The 19,674-nt window shown below is 47.6% G+C and overlaps 1 protein-coding gene across 4 annotated transcripts in view; it reads left to right on the top strand.

Annotated features, from left to right (window-relative positions):
* The window catches only part of ARNT2 (aryl hydrocarbon receptor nuclear translocator 2), a 152,264-nt gene that overhangs the window by 12,790 nt on the left and 119,800 nt on the right, over nucleotides 1-19,674 (top strand). Inside the window, exon 1 of one of the 4 annotated variants that reach the window (XM_081171131.1) lies at nucleotides 19,476-19,617. The exons of the other annotated variants lie outside the window; for them this stretch is intronic. The gene's annotated coding sequence lies outside the window, so the exon portion shown is untranslated. Of the gene's footprint in view, nucleotides 1-19,475; nucleotides 19,618-19,674 lie in introns of those variants that run through there. 4 annotated transcript variants of the gene reach the window in all.

Below are 19,674 nucleotides of genomic sequence, written 5' to 3'. Positions count from 1 at the left end.
GGTGGCGCTGTGGGTTAAACCACAGAGCCTAGGACTTGCCAATCAGGAGGTCGGCGGTTCAATTCCCTGCGAAGGGATGAGCTCCCGTTGCTCAGTCCCTGCTCCTGCCAACCTAGCAGTTTGAAAGCTCGTCAATGTGCAAGTAGATAAATAGGTACCGCTCTGGCGGGAAGGTAAACGGCGTTTCCGTGCGCTGCTCTGGTTCACCAGAAGCGGCTTAGTCATGCTGGCCACATGACCCGGAAGCTGTACGCCGGCTCCCTCGGCCAATAAAGCGAGATGAGCGCCGCAACCTCAGAGTCGGTCAAGACTGGACCTAATGGTCAGGGGTCCCTTTACCTTTACCTTATTCCTCTTACAGAGCTGCAGTTCCCTGAGTGCTTTAAGAATCAATCCCTCTTCCCCGGGAACTCGGGGAACAGGGATCTCCTAAGAACTCTCAGCACCCTTAAAAAACTACATTTCCCAGGTTTCTTCTGAGGGAAGCCATGAGTATTACAGATGTATCATAGTATGTTAAATGTATAGTGCAGATGTGATCCATATTTAGGGGGGGGGACTATAATTTTGCTTAAGAACATGCTGCAGGGTTCTGCAGACTATCCACCTGACATTCAGTGCCCCAGGCACTTACATCACTTATTCCACTAAAACCAGCAGAGAGGAGGAAATGTTTAATTACATGGTTTCCTAGCAGACACTTTGAAACATTTATGGTGTCCCTCCCTTGGTGCTCAGAGTGGCACACTATTTAGCAACTTTCTTTGTACCATTGTTTTTAATTAAATATTCTAGCTTGACTTTTTATTTTTATTATTCGTTGCTGCTGCTGCTTCTGGTTTAACTGCTCTGCTTCCTCCCAGCCCAGTCGTAGGTATATTGGCTCAAAAAATATCTTGCTGGGTTCAATGGAGCTTATTCCATCCCATCTTAGTGCCTGTAGAGCTGGAGCCTCGGGGTGGTTGCTTTCATTTAGGCTTGATTTGAAGAGGCGGTTTCTCACTGTTGGAAAGATGAGGTCCTGAAATCTTTTCCTCACGACAATCAGTAGAGCAAAGAACCCCGCAAAGATAACCTGTTTGCCTTTTTGGTCTGTTTAGAGCGTGGGTGGGAAGGACAGATGGCAGGTTGGGATCTACTCATAGAACTCTGGGTGATTTGCAGTAGATCAGCAGGGGCTCCTGGCTCCCATTTGTCTAAGGAAGCAACAGGTGGGTCTCCAAATGCAAGTGTACATGTGTAGCTTCCAGGTAGACCAGGCATGGCTAACCTGCGGCCCTCCAGATGTTTCTAGAAGAAAAGAGCAAGAGAGACGGCCAAGGGACAGCACCACAGGGCCAGTGGTCAATATCAGGAAGGAAGGAAGGAAGGTTAGACAAAGACAACATTGAGGTCTGCTCATGCTTGGCTTTCTCCTTCCACCACATGGGCCTTTGGCCATCACATGCTCAGTGGGAAGGAAGACAAGAGCAAGGGAGGCAGGCAGTGACAACATGGAGGCCTGGTCCAGTCAGGTTCTTCCCCACCTCAGTTCCAGTGCTAACTGTCACCATCTGCCCTGTTGGAAGGAAAAAGAGAGCAATGGATGTGGGCAAAGGCAGCATAGATGCAGACAGACAGACAGACAGACAGACAGACAGACAGACAGACAGACAATGTGTGTCCCAGGGCCAGTTTAACATTTTATATCATGCATTTGTTTTAGTACCTTAAAATCAGAAAGGCAATCTATAAATGCAATAAAATAAATGAAATGACCACCTAGTTGGCCATGCTAGCTGAGGATGGTGGGAGTTGTCGTCCATCAACATCCAGGGGGACAGGGGTGGCGCTGCGGTCTAAACAACTGAGCCTCTTGGGCTTGCCGATCAGAAGGTCGGCGGTTCGGATCCCCACGACGGAGTGAGCTCCCATTGCTCTCTCCCGGCTCCTGCCAACATAGCAGTTCGAAAGCAAGTAGATAAATAGGTACTGCTGCGGCGGGAGGGTAAATGGCATTTTCTGTGTGCTCTGGTTTCCGTCACTGTGTTCCGTTGTGCCAGAAGTGGTTTAGTCATGCTGGCCACAACCTGGAAAGCTGTCTGTGGACAAATGCTGGCTCCCTCGGCCTGAAAGCGAGATGAACACTGCAACCCCATAGTCGCCGTCCAGGTTGTTTTTTTAAATCTTTTTTTACCTTACAGGTTAGCTTTTCCTGCTATAGACATCCAGCTGTGCAGGAGTCGGTCAGGGTTAGGGCTCACTGCCATGATGAAACTCTTCCTTCCACTCTCTCCTGCTACGCATTTGGTGTGCGTCGTCTGGACGTCTGCATAGGGCTATAGGGTTGAGTCCCTTTCCCAGCTCAGCAACGTGGTATGTTGCAGTAATTTTCTTCAGTTAGATAGCCCAGCCTGACGCTCTTTTCATCTAGCCTAGTATTGTATACTCTTGACTGACAGTGGCTCTCTAGGGTCTCAGGCAAGGAAAAGTTTTTCCTGGCTGACTTTTAACTCAGGTATTGAACTTGGGTCCTTCTGCATGCAAAAACAACAACAACACCAAAAAACCCCAACATGCTCAGCCATGGCATTATAGAGCCAGTGTGGTGTAGTGGTTAAGCGCACTAGACTCGTAATCTGGTGAACCGGGTTCGCTTCCCCGCTCTTCCACATGCAGCTGCTGGGTGACCTTGGGCTAGTCACACTTCTCTGAAGTCTCTCAGCCCCACTCACCTCACAGAGTGTTTGTTGTGGGGGAGGAAGGGAAAGGAGAATGTTAGTCGCTTTGAGACTCCTTAGGGTAGTGATAAAGCGGGATATCAAATCCAAACTCCTCCTCCTCTTCTTTTTTCCACATGTTCATTTAGCCACTGGAAAATGGTTCCAGAGCGCACAGTAGAAGGAGCACCTGCTTGCTACAGACTAATGGCCCCCTCACATTTTGTGGGTTTTTTTGTGTGGACACGAGCCAGGATTAATTCTGTTTTCTGTTAGATTCTCATTTAGGATTCCAGAACCATTATAGGCAATGCTAATGTGAGAGTGCTTCTCAATTCCTGGAGAAAGTTGGTTGACCTTAAAAGCGCTGCTGACTATGAATAACTTGGTTCAGTTTGCGAAAATGCTTTTACCTCTCTGTTTCGTGGATACATCACTCATGTAACAGTAAACACCGAAGTCAGCAGATAGGGTTTGACCCTTGAGGCAAAGTTTGTTACCTCACAGATAGTCAGTAGCCATGAAGGCTACTCTTGCAAAAAGAAGAAAAACCAATCCTAGACCTCCTTGCCCCAAAATGTTGACTGGTATGTGGTAGGCTGAGGTGGAATTCAAGACAGAACTAAAATAATAGCATCCAAATGTGTTTCAAGCTAGTGTCAAATAATGTTTTGTTTTTATAATGGGTGGTATTCAGTGCTAGTTGTACTCAGAATATGCCCATTAAAGTGAATGGACGTGGTCAATTTAGGTTCATTTATTTCAATGGGTGTACATTGAGCCAGTGTGGTCCAGTGTCAGACTGGAACCTAGGAGACCAGGGTTCAAATTCCCACTTAGCCATGATGCTCGCTGGGTACCCGTGGGCCTCACTCTCAGCCTGACCTACCTCACAGGGCCGTTATGGGGATTAAATGAGGGGAAGAACCTTGTATCCACCTTGAGCTCCCTGGAAGAAAAAGGTGGGATAGAAATGCAATAAATAAATAAAATAATCTGGGTATTTTATATGCATACAACCCAAGGTATACAAATTATATTTATTTATGAATATCTTCCCATGAGGTACCCCAAAACAAGTTACGGTGCAGTATAATTCTGCAAAATTCCTCCCATTTCCCTGTCCAATCTTCTTTCTTTCACTTGAATTATCGTTCATTCGTTCTTTGCACACAACTCTCTTCGCATCTTTTCGCCAAAGCTCACTTGAAAACGTTGAGTTCTTTCGGCGTGTCATTATCTAGGATTTTTTTGTGTGGCGTGGTAGTTAGAAGAATGAAATTGCCAAATCTGACAGCCTGTGGTGTTTTTTTGTGTGGTTTTTTGGTTTGTCCTTTGCTCTTGTTTTGCATGTGAAAAGGCTGGTTTGCTTTTTGTGTGTGTGTGTCCATTCTGCAAACAGAAATGGGGGAGGGAAGGGCCTGTTCTGTTGATTTATAGATGAGTATTTAGCTTGCCTGTAGCACCTTATTTACACTCGGATGCTTTTAAGGCCTCTATAAAAGTGCTCTCTTTATGCCTTTTGGAAAGGGAAAGCCTCTTTTTGAATGCAGCCAGAATCATTTCCAGAAAATTGGGGTAGGAAATAAATTTTGGGAGCCATAGCTCAAAGCATTTTCCAGTGAAAATACTTAGGTAGCAGGTACAGTGCGAAACTTCAGCATGAAAAACCTAGATTGCCCCTGGCAGTCAGAGCGTCTCAATACAGGCTTACATGGCCCAGTGGTCCATTTTGTTTTAAGATAGCCTCCTGCGATGCAGTGTTCAGTTGCGTATCACAATTAGACAAAATACCTATCCTAGTAATACAGTTATTTTTACTGGAATGAATGGGCAGTCTTGACAAAAGTGCCCTGTTTCAGCAATTGGAATCAGTACAGTGGTGCCTCGGTTTTTGAATATAATCCATTCTGGAAGACGGTTTGACTTCTGAAGCATTTGAAAACTGAATCATTTTACTTCTGGAAAACTCCATACGGAAGCCGTTTGGCACGTTCGACTTCCAAAAAGCGTTCAAAAACCAAAGCAGTTACTTCCGGGGTTTTGTCATTCGGAAACCAAAACGTTCGACTTCTGAGACGTTCGAAAACCGAGGTACCACTGTATTGCAAAATATTCAGTTTAATGGGCCAGGAGTCGGCTTCACCTGTTGAACAGCAGCCTGAAGGAGCAGAAGGCGAAGTGATTCCACCTGCTGCTGATCAGCCTTCTTGCTCCTGATGAGAACCAGCTGGCTTCAGCTTTCTTAAGCAGGGTTTCCAGCCTCAGTGAGTTGCTGGAAACAACATTTGTCATTCCTGACTAAGACCTTGCTGCTTCTTGATTCGTGTGACCTTGGACCCTCAGGTTTCTTGATCCCCGGATCATCTGACTATGTGAACTGAGATACTCCTGACCTTAGCACTGGACTGGACCTTGTATATGGACTCTGCCTCCAGGAAAGTACCCCCCCCCCCGAGACTTTGCTGGTGGGCTGGTTACTTTTTCACGTGCGCAGCACACATGTGTGATGTCACACACATCGGGAGGAGGCTGCGAGGCCTGCTGACGCCATGGGGAGGCTCAGGGAGTCCTGGCCCCTCATGATTGGGTGGGCTCAGCCACATACTTTGGGGGTGGCCCATAGAGTTGGTGCCTATGGTGTAGGATGATTTTGATTGTGAGAGTATAGTAAGGGCCTCTCTCTATCCCTGCATGCAAGTTGTCAGGGAACTGCCATCGGAGCATCAGGCGGTGGAGGGTCTCAGGGAGGAAGAAAGAGACTCAACAGCTGAGGCAGGAACCAGCAGGGGGAGGAGTGGATCTCTGAGGGAATGCGAGCAGGAGGGAGGGCTCAGAGACGCTTCCAGCGAGAACAGCGGGGAGGTATCTGAGTCTCCCATAGGGAGACCCACACCTCGCCGGAAACTGTCACGCCGTGAGTCCAGGAGACGCGTTTCCGTTAAGGAGCTTCTTTGCTGGAAACGCTTCCGCAGACAGCCACTGTCAGACTCTACGAGTGACTAAGAGCAGACATGTTTGTGGAGCTCTGTCACACACAGAGGTTTGTGGAGTCGCACAAACTCTGAGGGAGCACGATTTTACGCACAAGCAGCTAATCATCCCATTACAGCAGTCTGACAGTCTCTGTACGCTGCCTGTGCAGGAGAAAGCATCATGAGCGAACCAGCCGGAACCGGAGGAGCAGGAGTTGGCGCTGGTCCAAGCTTGGAAGAAAGGTACCGAGCGTTGGAAGTCCAACTTGCGCTGCAGACGGCGAGGCTTGAGGAGAGAAGGGCTCAGGATGCAGACAAGAAGGGGGGAGCCACTCAGTTCCCCAGAAAGGTACCAGGATTGGTGCAGAAGTTTGGGGGGGACCCCAAGGATTACCATGCCTTTAGGACAGAGATGCAATATGCCATTAATGTGCAGTTCGATGAGTTCCCTGATGAGGAATCGCGAGTTGCTTTCATAATTGGGCATCTTGAGAAAGGGGCGCGGGACTGGGTTCGACCCCTAATGGCAACGCACAATGACGTCCTAAAGGACACGATGAAGTTCTTTAGAGCAATGGATATCATGTTTTCCAGCGATATTGAGGAAGGGGTGGTGCGCAGACAGCTAATGGCTTGCAAGCAGGGAAGCCGATCTGTCTGTGAGTACTGGACTGAGTTTACCATGCTGATTCACAGACTGGGTTGGGATTTATCGGCGGCACCTATTCAGATGCTATTTGAAGAAGGTCTTTCTTCGGCTGTGAAAGACGAGCTGTCCCGGAGCCCCAGGGCGGTGTCTATGGATCAGTTGACCAAATCTGCGCTGACCATAGGAGCGCGTCAGGAGGCAAGAGCCTTGGAGAGGCGGGAAGGGAGAGGGGAACGTTGGAAGGAGTTCCGCATTCCAGACATTCCTGAGCCAGCTTTCCCGCCGGCAGAGCCGATGGAAATCGGAACAGCGCGCGCGCGCGCATTTTCAAAACCCAGTGAGGGGGTTAAGAAGGAGGGAAAAGGCGCCCGGAAATGCTATCTCTGCCAACAGCCAGGCCACTTTGCCAGAGTCTGCCCCCAGAGGAAGGAATGGCAAGGGATGGTGGGAGCTGTTGAGGGAGGAGAGCAGGGAGAAACGGAGCAGGTAAAAGCCAACGCCTGGTTGCCACAGTCGGGGCACTGCAGCCAGGCCAAAGAGCAGTGAAAGTGCCCGTGCCAGAAGCTCTTCAACCTGCTCTAGTTATTGATGTGTCGCTAGAGCTGCAAAATGGACACCCCCTAAAAATAAAGGCGCTGTTGGACTCAGGCAGCTCCTGCAATTTTATGAGCAAGGAGTTTGCTGCTGAACACCAGATACAGACGATCCCTTTAAGCAACCCCCTGCAGGTGACCACGATCGATGGCAGGGAGTTGTTGGGAGGAGGAGTCAGCTTGCAGACCGTCCCAATGATAATGAGGGTGGCAAGGCACACAGAACTGATAGCGTTTAATGTGGCCACCTTGGGAGGCGCTCCCATTATTTTGGGAATGAGCTGGCTAGCGCTACATGATCCGCTGGTGGGCTGGCATCAAAGAGTGGTTTCCTTTGGTTCAGCACATTGCTTAGAACACTGCAAAGGGGAAAAGGGTTCAGCAGGGGCCCAAGCCACCCTAGCAGGGACAGAAGTAATGGAGAAGGTGAAGGTACCACCACAGTATGCAGATCTCAGCGACGTGTTCAGCGAGAAGGAAGCTGACCAACTACCCCCTCATAGGCCCTTTGATTGCCAGATCAATCTACTCCCTGGAGCACAGCTTCCTGTGGGCAAGTTGTATGCCATGTCAGACAGAGAAATGCAGGAGTTGCGAGAATTTATTGACAAGAACCTGAAGAGGGGCTTCATCAGAGAGTCCAAAGCAGCGGGGGGTAGCCCAGTGTTTTTTGTGGATAAAAAGCACACGGACAAGCCGAGACTTGTATGTGATTTTAGGAGGTTAAATGCAGTGACTGAACCAGTGACTTTCCCTATGCCCAGGATTGATGATATTTTGACCAGGGTGAGGAAGGGAAAGATTTTTACAAAGCTGGATCTAAGGGGGGCGTACAACCTGATACGTATAAGGAAAGGGGATGAATGGAAAACCACCATGTTTACCCCTTTGGGGGCATTTGAATATCTCGTTATGCCTTTTGGATTACAAGCAGGCTCAGCGTGCTTTCAATCTTTTATGAACCACGTACTGGGTCCTTTGCTCTACAAGAATTGCGTTGCCTTCCTAGATGATGTGTTGGTGTATTCGGAGAATGAGGAGCAACATGTGAGAGACGTCAGAGAAGTGTTGAGCAGGCTGCAAGCCAACAGGCTGTGGGTGAAACTGGAGAAGTGTCAGTTTCATACCAAGGAGGTGGAATTCCTGGGGTACCGCCTGTCAGACAAGGGATTGGCCATGGATCCCGGTAAGGTGCAGGCGGTGCTGGATTGGAAAACACCCAAAACCAAGAAGGATGTGCAGAGGTTCCTAGGGTTTGGAAACTTTTATCGTAAGTTCATCCGAAACTTCGCCCACCTGACGGCGCCCATTACGGACTGTCTCAGCAGTAAAAAGAAGTTTGTATGGACGGCGGAGGCGGAGCGAGCGTTTGAGGAACTGAAGAGGGCCTTCGCCTCGGAAGAACAACTTCTGCATGTGGACTTACAAAAGAAGCTGAGGGTCGAAACAGACGCATCTGACAGAGCCATAGGGGCGGTGCTTCTTCTGCAGTCGGGGAAGGAGGAGTCAGAGTGGCGACCGTGTGCCTTCTTTTCGCGAAAGCTGAACAAATCCGAGAGGAACTACACGGTGTACGACCGGGAACTTCTTGCTATTCATGAAGCTTTCCGGAAATGGAGGCACCTGCTAATTGGTGCACAACATAAGGTGCAAGTGTGCACGGACCATAAGAATCTAGAGTATTGGAGAACTGCGCGAGTGCTCAACCAACGGCAGTTGAGATGGGCCCAGGAGTTCTCCAAATTTAACTTTGAGATTTGTTACGTGCCAGGCCCAGAGAACGTTAGGGCGGACGCTCTCTCACGCAAACCTGAATATTTGGAGGGGGAGGGAGCACCCGAAGAGACCCATGTCATTCCAGAGGACCGCTGGGTGTGTGGGGCGGCATTGGTGGGGCAAAGGGAGTTGGTAGAGGGTACGGTGCATGATGAATACGCCCAGGACAAACTCAGGGGTCTCAGGAGGGAGGGAGACAAACCCGGGGGTTTTGAGGAGAGAAACGGGGCATTGTACTACAAGGGAGCGTTATATATACCCGAAGGGGAATTGAGGGAGAAGGTACTCAAGCAACTGCACGATAGCCCCACAGCAGGGCATTTTGGGCAACACAAAACCATGTGGCTGGTTACCAGGGAATTTTGGTGGCCCAAGGTCAGGGAAGATGTGCGGGAGTATGTGAGAGGGTGTGAACAATGCCAACGAGCCAAGGGGGAGAGGCGGGCACCGGCAGGTTTATTAGAACCACTACCCACACCTGAAAGACCGTGGGAAGCAGTGGCCATAGATTTTATGACTGATCTGCCAAGGTCTAGAGGGAAAACAGCCATCATGGTTGTGGTAGACCTGTTAACTAAAATGGCCCACTTTATAGCCTGCTCACATGCGGTCACAGCAGAAGAAACAGCCAAATTGTTTGTAGAAAATGTGTTTAGGTTGCATGGCGCCCCCTTGAGGGTGGTTTCAGACCGAGGGAAACAATTTACTTCCAGGTTCTGGAGGAAGCTCATGAGCTTACTGCATGTTGAGGTTAATTTCTCAACGGCCCGTCATCCAGAAACCAACGGGCAGGCGGAAAGAGCTAATGGTGTTCTCCAGCAATATTTGAGGTGTTATGTGAATGACAGAGAGAATGATTGGGTGGAGAAGCTGGCGTTGGCAGAATTTGCCTACAACAATGCAGAGAACGTGTCCACGGGGATGAGCCCCTTTTTGGCTAATCACGGGTGCCATCCCAGAGCCTTCCCAGGGGGGGAAGGGGAGAACTGGAGCGTTCCAGCTGCAGAACAGTTCGTTGAAGAAATGGAAGCGATCCATCGCCAGCTCCAACTCAACTTAAACAGGGCTAAGGAGGAATATAAGAGGCAGGCAGACAAAAACAGAAGGGAAGGTGAAAGCATCAGGGTGGGGGACCAGGTGTGGCTGTCAACCCAAGGGTTGCCATTCAAAGGGGGTTGTAAGAAGTTAAGACCCAAAAGGCTGGGACCATTTGAAGTCATGCAGCAGGTCAACCCAGTGGCTTTCAGACTCCGGTTACCGAACCACATGAAGCTGCACCCAGTTTTCCACAGGTCATTGCTGTCACCGTATAAAGGGGACAGTGAAGGGAGGGTCACTAGGGGACCAGCAATGGAGGAGAAGGAACACAGCTACCATGTAGCGGAGATCCTCGATTCCAGGTGGAAGGGAGATCAAGTTGAGTATTTGGTAATGTGGGAAGGGGAACCGGAGTCGGAAAACACCTGGGTTAGGGCAGAGGATGTCAATGACGAATTTTGAATAGAAACTTTTCATCAGAGGTTCCCACGCAAACCTCAGCCTGTAGCGAGGTTCCGAAGGAAATACTTTGCCACCACCGACGAGGAAGAGGAGTTGGAGGGGTTCACAGATTCCGAAGAGGAGGAGGATTCAGCGAGCCAGGACGGCGATCGATGGAGGGAGTTGTTCGAGACGTCTGAAGATGAAGAAGATTCTTTTCGGGGTTTTAACCCTTCACCTCCCAGGGAAGAGGAAATGGGAGGGGGTGAGGGGGGCCCTGGAGGGGAGGTGGATGTCAGGGAACTGCCATCGGAGCATCAGGCGGTGGAGGGTCTCAGGGAGGAAGAAAGAGACTCAACAGCTGAGGCAGGAACCAGCAGGGGGAGGAGTGGATCTCTGAGGGAATGCGAGCAGGAGGGAGGGCTCAGAGACGCTTCCAGCGAGAACAGCGGGGAGGTATCTGAGTCTCCCATAGGGAGACCCACACCTCGCCGGAAACTGTCACGCCGTGAGTCCAGGAGACGCGTTTCCGTTAAGGAGCTTCTTTGCTGGAAACGCTTCCGCAGACAGCCACTGTCAGACTCTACGAGTGACTAAGAGCAGACATGTTTGTGGAGCTCTGTCACACACAGAGGTTTGTGGAGTCGCACAAACTCTGAGGGAGCACGATTTTACGCACAAGCAGCTAATCATCCCATTACACAAGTCCTGATCCAGCTTATTCCCCCTCCCCCTCAGATACTTACAGTGGTGCCCCGCAAGACGAATGCCTCGCAAGACGAAAAATTCGCTAGACGAAAGGGTTTTCTGTTCTTGTGTTGCTTTGCTAGACAAATTTCCCTATGGGCTTGCTTTGCAAGACGAAAACGTCTTGCGCTTTTTTAAAAAAGCCACTTGAAGAGGCGCAGTTGCGACGGACCGTGCTTCGCAAGACGAAAAACATCGCAAGACGAAAAGACTCACGGAACGAATTCTTTTCGTCTTGCGAGGCACCACTGTATTTTAAAAACAACTTCTATACAGAGACAAACCACACGAGCAACATAATGTTTAATGCAGGGTGGATAAAAATAAATGATTTTTTAAAAATAAAAAATAAAAAACTGGATTTTTAAAATTTAAATTGGATTTTTAAAATAAAATGCTTTTGGAGGAAAAATCTTTCTAAAGATAGTTTTCTGTTTAAGTTACATTATAGTCCAAAGGCTATTCACCAGGAAATAAGGATTTGTTTTAGGTTTTTCATGTGTGCTAAACCTCAGTCTAAGGGTTTTTGGTTTTTTTAAAAAACTGTTTAACCACATCAGTTAACAAACATGGATACATATGCTATAATGTTATTGTTTTAGTTAAATAAATCTTGTAAATTGTTATTAAGGAAATGAATATTTTTCTCCCTCCAATAAAGTACAGCAGAAAAGTTGTCCAAAGATAAACAGTTAACTTATTAAACCTCACAAGAATTTCACGATTTTGTGTCTATGTGTTTCTAATAGTGTAACCAAATCAGTAATTTTCGATACAACTGTAAAAACGACTCTGAAAATTTATTATTCCAAAAATGAAACCTTCACCTGGTTGTAAATATTAAGATTATACCAGCAAGAATGAGTCTGTCTGTAAAAAATGACTTAAATCAAGTCTTACTGACTAGTGATTGAAATCGATTTGATTTAAATCAAATCCACTCTGGTTTAATGTGACTCTCAGAAGAGGCATTCATCCCAGGGGTAGCACCACTTCTACCGTGGCATCTTCCTCAACAGACACATGCGCATTAAGAATTTGGAAAGTCTTTGTGTGTCTCTCCCCTGCTTCAGAACAATTCCCCCCTCATATACTAGCTTATGCAGATTTAATTGACCAATTTAAACTCTTTTATTATTGATTTGACAAGACTTATTTAATTGCCTGGCAGTCCTATAATTAACCTTTATGACAAATTCCTTGCTGAATAATGAAAGACTCAAGTGGCTCTGGGGATTCTCTTGCAACACCACAAACAATAAATGTCTTTCATTAGATGGCCGTGTCGTGTGTTTACCGGACGTCTAGAGAGCCTTCCCTGAAGTCATATTCTGAAGGTGGTTCCCTTTGAGCAAAGAGTGGAGTGAAGATTCTGAAAGTGTAATAAAAGAGTCTGTTGCTACCTTCTGAAAAGTGCTGTTCTCGATTTCCACCCAGACGCCCCCGACCAGTGGGCGTGAAAAGCAAATTTGAATACATATATGGGCTCCCTTAATGGAACGAGAAATGCCATTGAAGTATTGAAGCTGCTGCAAAGAACTTAAATAATGCAGAAAATGCCGATTTAACAGCACCAGAAACACCCAAATATGCTAACCAGCCAAGCCAAAAGTTACTGTTTTGCTGTTTTGTTTCTAATTATTTACTTGCTTTTATCCTGTATTCTGTCAACCACGCTGAGATCTTATGAGGAAGGGTGGTGTATAAAACTAATAAATTAAATTAACTTAAAATAATTACAGTGGTACCTCGGGTTAAGTACTTAATTCATTCTGGAGGTCTGTTCTTAACCTGAAACTGTTCTTAACCTGAAGCACCACTTCAGCTAATGGGGCCTCCTGCTGCCGCCATGCCGCCGGAGCCCAATTTCTGTTCTCATCCTGAAGCAAAGTTCTTAACCCGAGGTAATATTTCTGGGTTAGCGGAGTCTGTAACTTGAAGCGTATGTAACCTGAAGCATATGTAACCCGAGGTACCACTGTATTTGAATATGCATCTGTGTTGGAATTGTTTTTAAGATGGAGTTTAAGGCTCTCGACGACTATTAGCAACAATGCTTATGTTCCGCCTCCACTCTTGGCGAAAGTATGACAGTTGCTGTGAATTGCAGGTGAGGAGAGTGCTGTTTCCACTCAGAATTCCTTGCAGAATTCCCATAGACATTTGATTGGCCACTGTGAGAACAGAATGCTGGACTAGATGGGGCACTGGCCTGGCCAGCAGGGCTCTTTTTCTTACCTAAGTACAGTCATACCTCATGTTATGTTTGCTTCAGGTTGCAGGTTTTCAGGTTGCGTCCCACGGCGACCCGGAAGTACCGGAAAGGGTTACTTCTGGGCTTCGCTGCTCGCACATGCGCAGACGCTCAAAATGACGTCACGTGCATGCGCAGAAGCGGATAATCGTGACCTGTTCGTTCGCAGATGTGGGTTGCGTTCTTTTCAGGTTGCAAACGGGCCTCCAGAACGGATCCCGTTCGCAACCAGAGGTACCACTGTATAAAGGTTATGGTAGGGTTACCAGACGTCCCCGGATTTGCAGATCTGTCCCCAGACAAATTCTGTCCCCGGAATGTCCCCAGATTTGCAAATCTGTCCCCGGGAAACGTGGCCGCGGCAGCCTCAGCAGTCCGGAGCCAGCCTGTTAGCGCAGTTGGCTCTGGCTGGCTTCAGGAGCTGCTCGCTGCCATGGCGCCAGCATTTTTCCTGCGCCACGGCAGCAGGCAGCGAGCAGCTCCTGAACCCAGCCAGAGTCAACTGCACTACCAGGCTGGCCCCTCCTGGGCAACGCCCGCCCGCCCACGACTCCCAAGCCTTCCCTGATCTGTCAAAACAAAGGGGGAAGGAGATTGGGGAAGGCTTGGGAGTCATGGGCGGGTGGCGAGCCGTTGCCCAGTTTTTTTAAAAAACTGCGCATTTATGTTTCACAGGGTGCGAAAGAAGGGCTTTGCACCTTCATACAATATGCATGTGTGGTTGGGCCCAGAGTCTTTTGCCTCACCATCCCCCATAGCTGTCAACCGTCCCTTATTTGGCGGGAAACTCCCTTATCCCAGCGCCATGTCCCGCTGCTGTCCCTTATTGATGATGTCCCTTAAATTTCCTGGGTTTCAAAGGAAGCAGCTCCTCTCCCTCCCTCCCTCCCTGCCGGCCAGGGAGGAGGGAGGCTCCAACTGTGTTGCTTGGCTGCGTTGCTCACCCAATAAGAAGTCTAAGAACGACGGGGGGTGGAGCTTGCATGCCTTGTGCCGATCAAATCGGCCGCGTTGCCTGGGGACTCGCCTTTGCTCAGCGCTTCCCAGTGGAGAGGTGACAGTGGTTTTACTTGCTGCATCCCCTTTGCCGGGTTGCTGCGCTGTGGGAACCACCGCTTGAGGCTTTGTTTGTCTGCTGGCTGGGCTTTTTGCCTATGGCTCAGAGGGGCTCAGAGGTGGAACATACCTGTGCCCGGAAAATCCCTTATTTTGGCTGCTGATCCCTTATTTTCAAATCTGTAAGTTGACAGCTATGCCATCCCCACTACTGACTCACTGTTGCTACTCAGTTTCAAAAGAAAAGAAAGGGGGAAAAAACGTGTCCCCAGATTCACTGGAAAAAATCTGGTAACCATAGGTTATGGTGCCTTCCAGGTGTGGAGCACCTTTGCTCCTGGCAGATGTTGCTGAGCTACAACTCCCATCACCCTTGGCCATTGGCCATGCTTACTAGGGCTGATGAGAGTTCAGCAACATCTGCAGGAGCAAAGGTGCTCCACTGCCAGTCTACCTCATCCTCTGTAGGCCAAGTTCCTACATAACAGAGCTCTATGCAGAGGGGGATCCCTCTGGGTTTCTGTTGAGCCCTTTTCTTCCCTTTCCCCTCCATCGCTTGTCCCCAGCCAGGCGGGTTCCTGCTGTGCAGGCTGCAAAATGATGCTTGAAAATAGGAGATCCCCTCATGCCTCATATACACTTGATTTGGCAGGCTGTACTCCTCCAGGGTCCTGGCGTGCAATGCAAGGTTTCTCCTGCAAAGAGCACAAACACCCTCTCTGTGCTCTTAGAAACATCATGCCAATTTTCTCCCCATTCCCAGATTAGGTTTGTTGCATGTGTTACCCACAAAGGAAGGATTTCATTTTAGATTAAGGAGGCGTGGTGGGGGGAGGAGGGAAAAATAAGTCCATGCCTTTAATTTTTTTCTCAGCAGGAAAAAAGAAAGTTGATCTATTCAAGGGTGGGGTGGCAGGGAGAGGTAGGGAACCATGGCAGGAACTGTAGTATCATATCCCTTGATCAGAATTAGCTAAATACCCGGTAACTGCAAATTAGCATGCAGGCTTTCAGGATCAGCAGAGTATGTCTTCAGGCTAGATGTAAAACAGGGTTGCCATACAGACAGTATTCAGCCCTCATAAGCATTGTCCGGGTGGAAATTGCTTAAATGTCCTGGAAAATCCACATAACATCTTTGGAAATATGTTGGGTGGCTACCACAGAAAGACCTGTTTGGTGGTGGCACCGCCTTTTCTGAATCCCCTTCGCCATGTCTGCCTGCTAGGCTTTAAGGTCCGCTTTCTCCTCCTCCTTGTCTCCAACTTAAGACTGACTAAATGCAAACTCTGTGGGTTCAGCATCAAGCCAGTTCTCTCCCACACCCACAAAACTTTGTTTAACATCGAGCCTGAGGAAGGATTCTGGAGAACTTGAAAGCTTGCTCACTTGCATGACAATTGGATTAAGTACTAAAGGCATTTATTGCCTGTCGGTTGATTTTTGGTTCCTAAGGACTAGCATGGCTTCTTTTGCTTTTTGGGGTTTTGTTTTGTTTTTGCTGAGGCAACTTAAAATGAAATTTATGCTTGCTGTAAACTCAGCTCTGTCTTCTCCTGTGCTCCGTCTTGGTTATTTTATGTAGATAATTGATTTTAGTTAGGAGTTAAACATTTGTTCAACACTCTAAAGTAAGTGTTGCCTTGGGGGCTTTGCAGTTGAAATGTCATAACCCTCAACTGTCCTGGGAAAACCGGGACATCCTGTTTTTTCATGGCAGCCATTGTGGGCACTGCAGTCTCACACTTTCTTGTGATTTTGTGAAGGCATCACTATTGTTGTCATAATAATTTCAATTTATTACCTGCCCTTTAGCATCAGATCCAAGGAATGGTTATGACAATTAAAATTCAACATTAAACATAATTCAAACAAATTGCAGTCCCAGGAATAGGGTGGGCCCTGAAAACAAATATCCCTGGTCAAAGGCCATGGTTAAGAGATGTGTGGTAAGCCTACACTGGAAACTTTAGAGTGTTGAACAAATGTTTAATATACAGGGTGGGGGGAAGGATTCTGTTTATGAATAAAATAAGATATAAGCAGTAATGGGTGGGAGGGATCAGCACAGATTTTCAAAGAAAAGATTGGTGGCCATTTCTGTGGCAATGGAATCAATGCAAAACAATGTGATAATTATGGATGGGTTAAGTATGACATAATCAATTGAATTTCTATATGGTTTTGAGTATTTCGGAAGAGGGGGAAACTAAATCACCAGGCAAAGGAGGGAAAAAAGGGAAATAAAATCCACCCTACACACTCAGCGATGAGCTTGCTCAAAAACTCTGTGCCAACTGAAATTCTAGAGAAATTCTGAGGTGCCCCGTGTATTGAGGCACAAAAAAGGGAAACCTCTTTGCATAGGAAAGAGCACCGTTGCTCTGGTGGTTCCTGTGTACAGAGCCTTTTGAGTCTCCCTGTTAATTTAAATGGAAAGAAGTGATGCACAGGCAAAACAACAGGCCCATGCTCATCTTCCTGTAGGGCAGGAGAACCCCTTTGTGTGTGCATTTGTGAACTAAAATGCCTTCATATGCACATCACAAAATGAAGCTATGTAAGGAATACTACATCATCATTCACACACATGCACACACAGTCAAAGATTCCACTTCAGAAATTTGATTCAGCTTGTTTATGTTGATGAATAGGGCCTTAGATGCAGATAAAAGGCGGATTCATTTATTCTAGTGTCAAGCAAGATGCACTTGGCTTGCTGATCCAGCAAGACAGCTAGAGCTTTCCATAAAATATTCATGTGTGTCCCAATATTGTTCTCTCTTTAAGAGTATCGTTCTTTGTTTTTTAAAATGTATAGTGTAACAACAATGTGTCCTCCCCAAATGCAATGATGGTTTTGTCCCAAACAAGAGGCTAAATTGGCATATGAGAGCCAGTGTGGTGTAGCCGTTAGTGTTGGACAAGGACCTCAGAGGCTAAGGGTTCAACTCAGCCTTGAAACTTAACTTACCTCACTCGTTGTTGTGAAGATAACATGGAGAGGAGGAGGACACACACACAACACCACCTTGAGTGTCTTTGGTATATGAATGAAACAATAAATACTTTATTAAGTCATGAAAAGCTGCAGAGCGGAGAACAGAAATGCTGCTAAATGTACAGTGGAGCCTCGCAAGACGAAAAGAATCCGTTCCGCGAGTCTCTTCGTCTTGCGGTTTTTCGTCTTGCGAAGCAAGCCCATTAGCGGCTTAGCAGATTAGCGCTATTAGCGGCTTAGCGGGCTTAGCGGATCAGCTGATAAGCGGTTTAGTGGCTTAGCGGATCAGCTGTTAAGCGGCTTAGCGGATCAGCTGTTAAGCGGCTTAGCGGATCAGCTGTTAAGCGGCTTAGCGGATCAGCTGATAAGCGGCTTAGCGGATCAGCTGATAAGCGGCTTAGCGGCTTAGGATCAGCTGATAAGTGGCTTAGCGGCTTGGGAAAAGGGGGGGGAGGAAAAAAACCCCGCAGGAACTCGCAAGACATTTTCGTCTTGTGAAGCAAGCCCATAGGAAATTCGTTTTGCGAAGCACCTCCAAAACGGAAAACCCTTTCGTCTAGCGGGTTTTCCGTCTTGCGAGGCATTCGTCTTGCGGGGCATTCGTCTTGCGGGGCACCACTGTACGATGAACCATAATACATGGTACGGTCATTGTGGTTTGTGGATGGTGATCAACTACATGTTACTCAGAGCAGACCCATTGAAATTGAGGAACATGACTTGGTTAGATCCATTAACTTCAGTAGGTCTACTCTGGAGTACAGCTCAGTTGGTTACCACCCCCACATCATACCCTCCCAACATTTTTCTGATAAAAATAGGGACGTCCTATATTATTATTATTTATTATTATTACCACACCCATCTGATTGGGTTGCCCCAGCCACTCTAGGTGGCTTTCAGCATATATAAAAACACAATAAAACATTTAAAAAGTCCCTCTACAGGGCTGCCTTCAGATGTCTTCTAAAGATTGTATAGTTACTTATCTCCTTGGCTTGGGGATTCCATAGCTCCATATAGTTCAACATTTTTGGGATGAAAATAGGGGCTGTCCCACCATACCCTCCAACATTTCTCTGATGAAAATAAGGCCTTCCTAAGGAAATGTGGGACATTCCAGGATCAAATCAGAAACTGGGACGGCTTTGGTAATACCAGGACTGTCCCTGGAAAATAGGGAGACTTGGACATATGGCTGAAATCCACCTCCTATCAGCCCCGGCCAGTATGGCCAATGTTTAGCAACGATGTGCATTTTCAAGGTTCAGATCAAATCTGCTGGATACAACTTTTACCCAGATCCCTTGGGAAAGTGAAGTCCATCTCTCTTTTTCTTTCTCCTGGGCAGTACAGGGACTGATCTAGAGGAGGGGAGAGAGAAATGATAAGCAGGAGTGGTGCCCACAACGCTCACTTGAAACCACAGATGTGTCTAGGACACGTAACAGTTGGCAATCTCAATAGAAGAGAACACCAACTTCCTCAGAATGCCAGGCGCACAGGTATGGGGTGGGGCGGGGGGAGAGTTTATTTTCTTATCAGGGAAACCACTGTTCTTTCTGGAGTTTTGGCAGAGGCCCACAATTGCTGGCTTGGCTTACTAGACCGCCATTATCTGTGGTCACCGCCAACTCCCTTTCCAGCTTTGAGTCCTCTGGCATCCAGCAAGGACTTGTGGGTCATTTCTGATTTCTGATTTGTGCAAGGTATGGGGAAAGTAAGAAGCAAGGGAAGCTCTCTCGTGCTATTTGGAAAAGACTTCTGGATTTGAGACCTCTGCGGTAAGGACAGAGGAGCCAACTCTTAGAGGCCATGGTCCCTTGGCCGCCCCATAAAACATTTGAGGGGACCAGGGCCCCCAAAAGTTGATAAGCATTGCAATTCATATGGCGTGTGTGCACTGTGTCTTGTGATAGATTGTGTGGGGTGGGGCTTACCTGCCCCCCCCCATTTATTTATTTTTAAGTTGGTACCATTGGGTAGAGAACTGTAGGAACCAGGTGTCCTGCTTCCCAGAGGGCTCAGTGCATTTACACTGGCAACTGGATTTGTGAGTCCCTGCATTTTTGGAAAACTGGCTTGATGCACACCGAGAGGCCCCCCCCCCCCACTTTTTTCCACCACCAGAATGCAAGTGGTTAATGCAGAAAATGGCATTAATTCTGCCTTGCAAATAAATTGATCAGTATGCAAGACGCTTGTCACCAGCTGAATCATGGTCCACAGTTAAGGTAAACAGATCTGGGATGACACTTTCTGAGCAGAATACCAATGCCGTTGTATTTCTTCCCAGAGGTTTTCTGACATTTCTTACGAATTCCTTTTGAAGGAGGGTTCGGCTCCGAGAAGAAAACAGCAGTTTTGCAGGACTTCTTGCCTACGAAGGTGGGTGGGTGGGATCTGATCTCTTGCATAGCGTTGCTGAGTCTGGATTTGAGGGCA

This window comes from Podarcis bocagei (assembly GCF_964188305.1).
Source record: "Podarcis bocagei genome assembly, chromosome: 14".
Lineage (NCBI taxonomy): Eukaryota > Metazoa > Chordata > Lepidosauria > Squamata > Lacertidae > Podarcis > Podarcis bocagei.
This window is presented reverse-complemented; position numbering and strand designations above follow the sequence as displayed.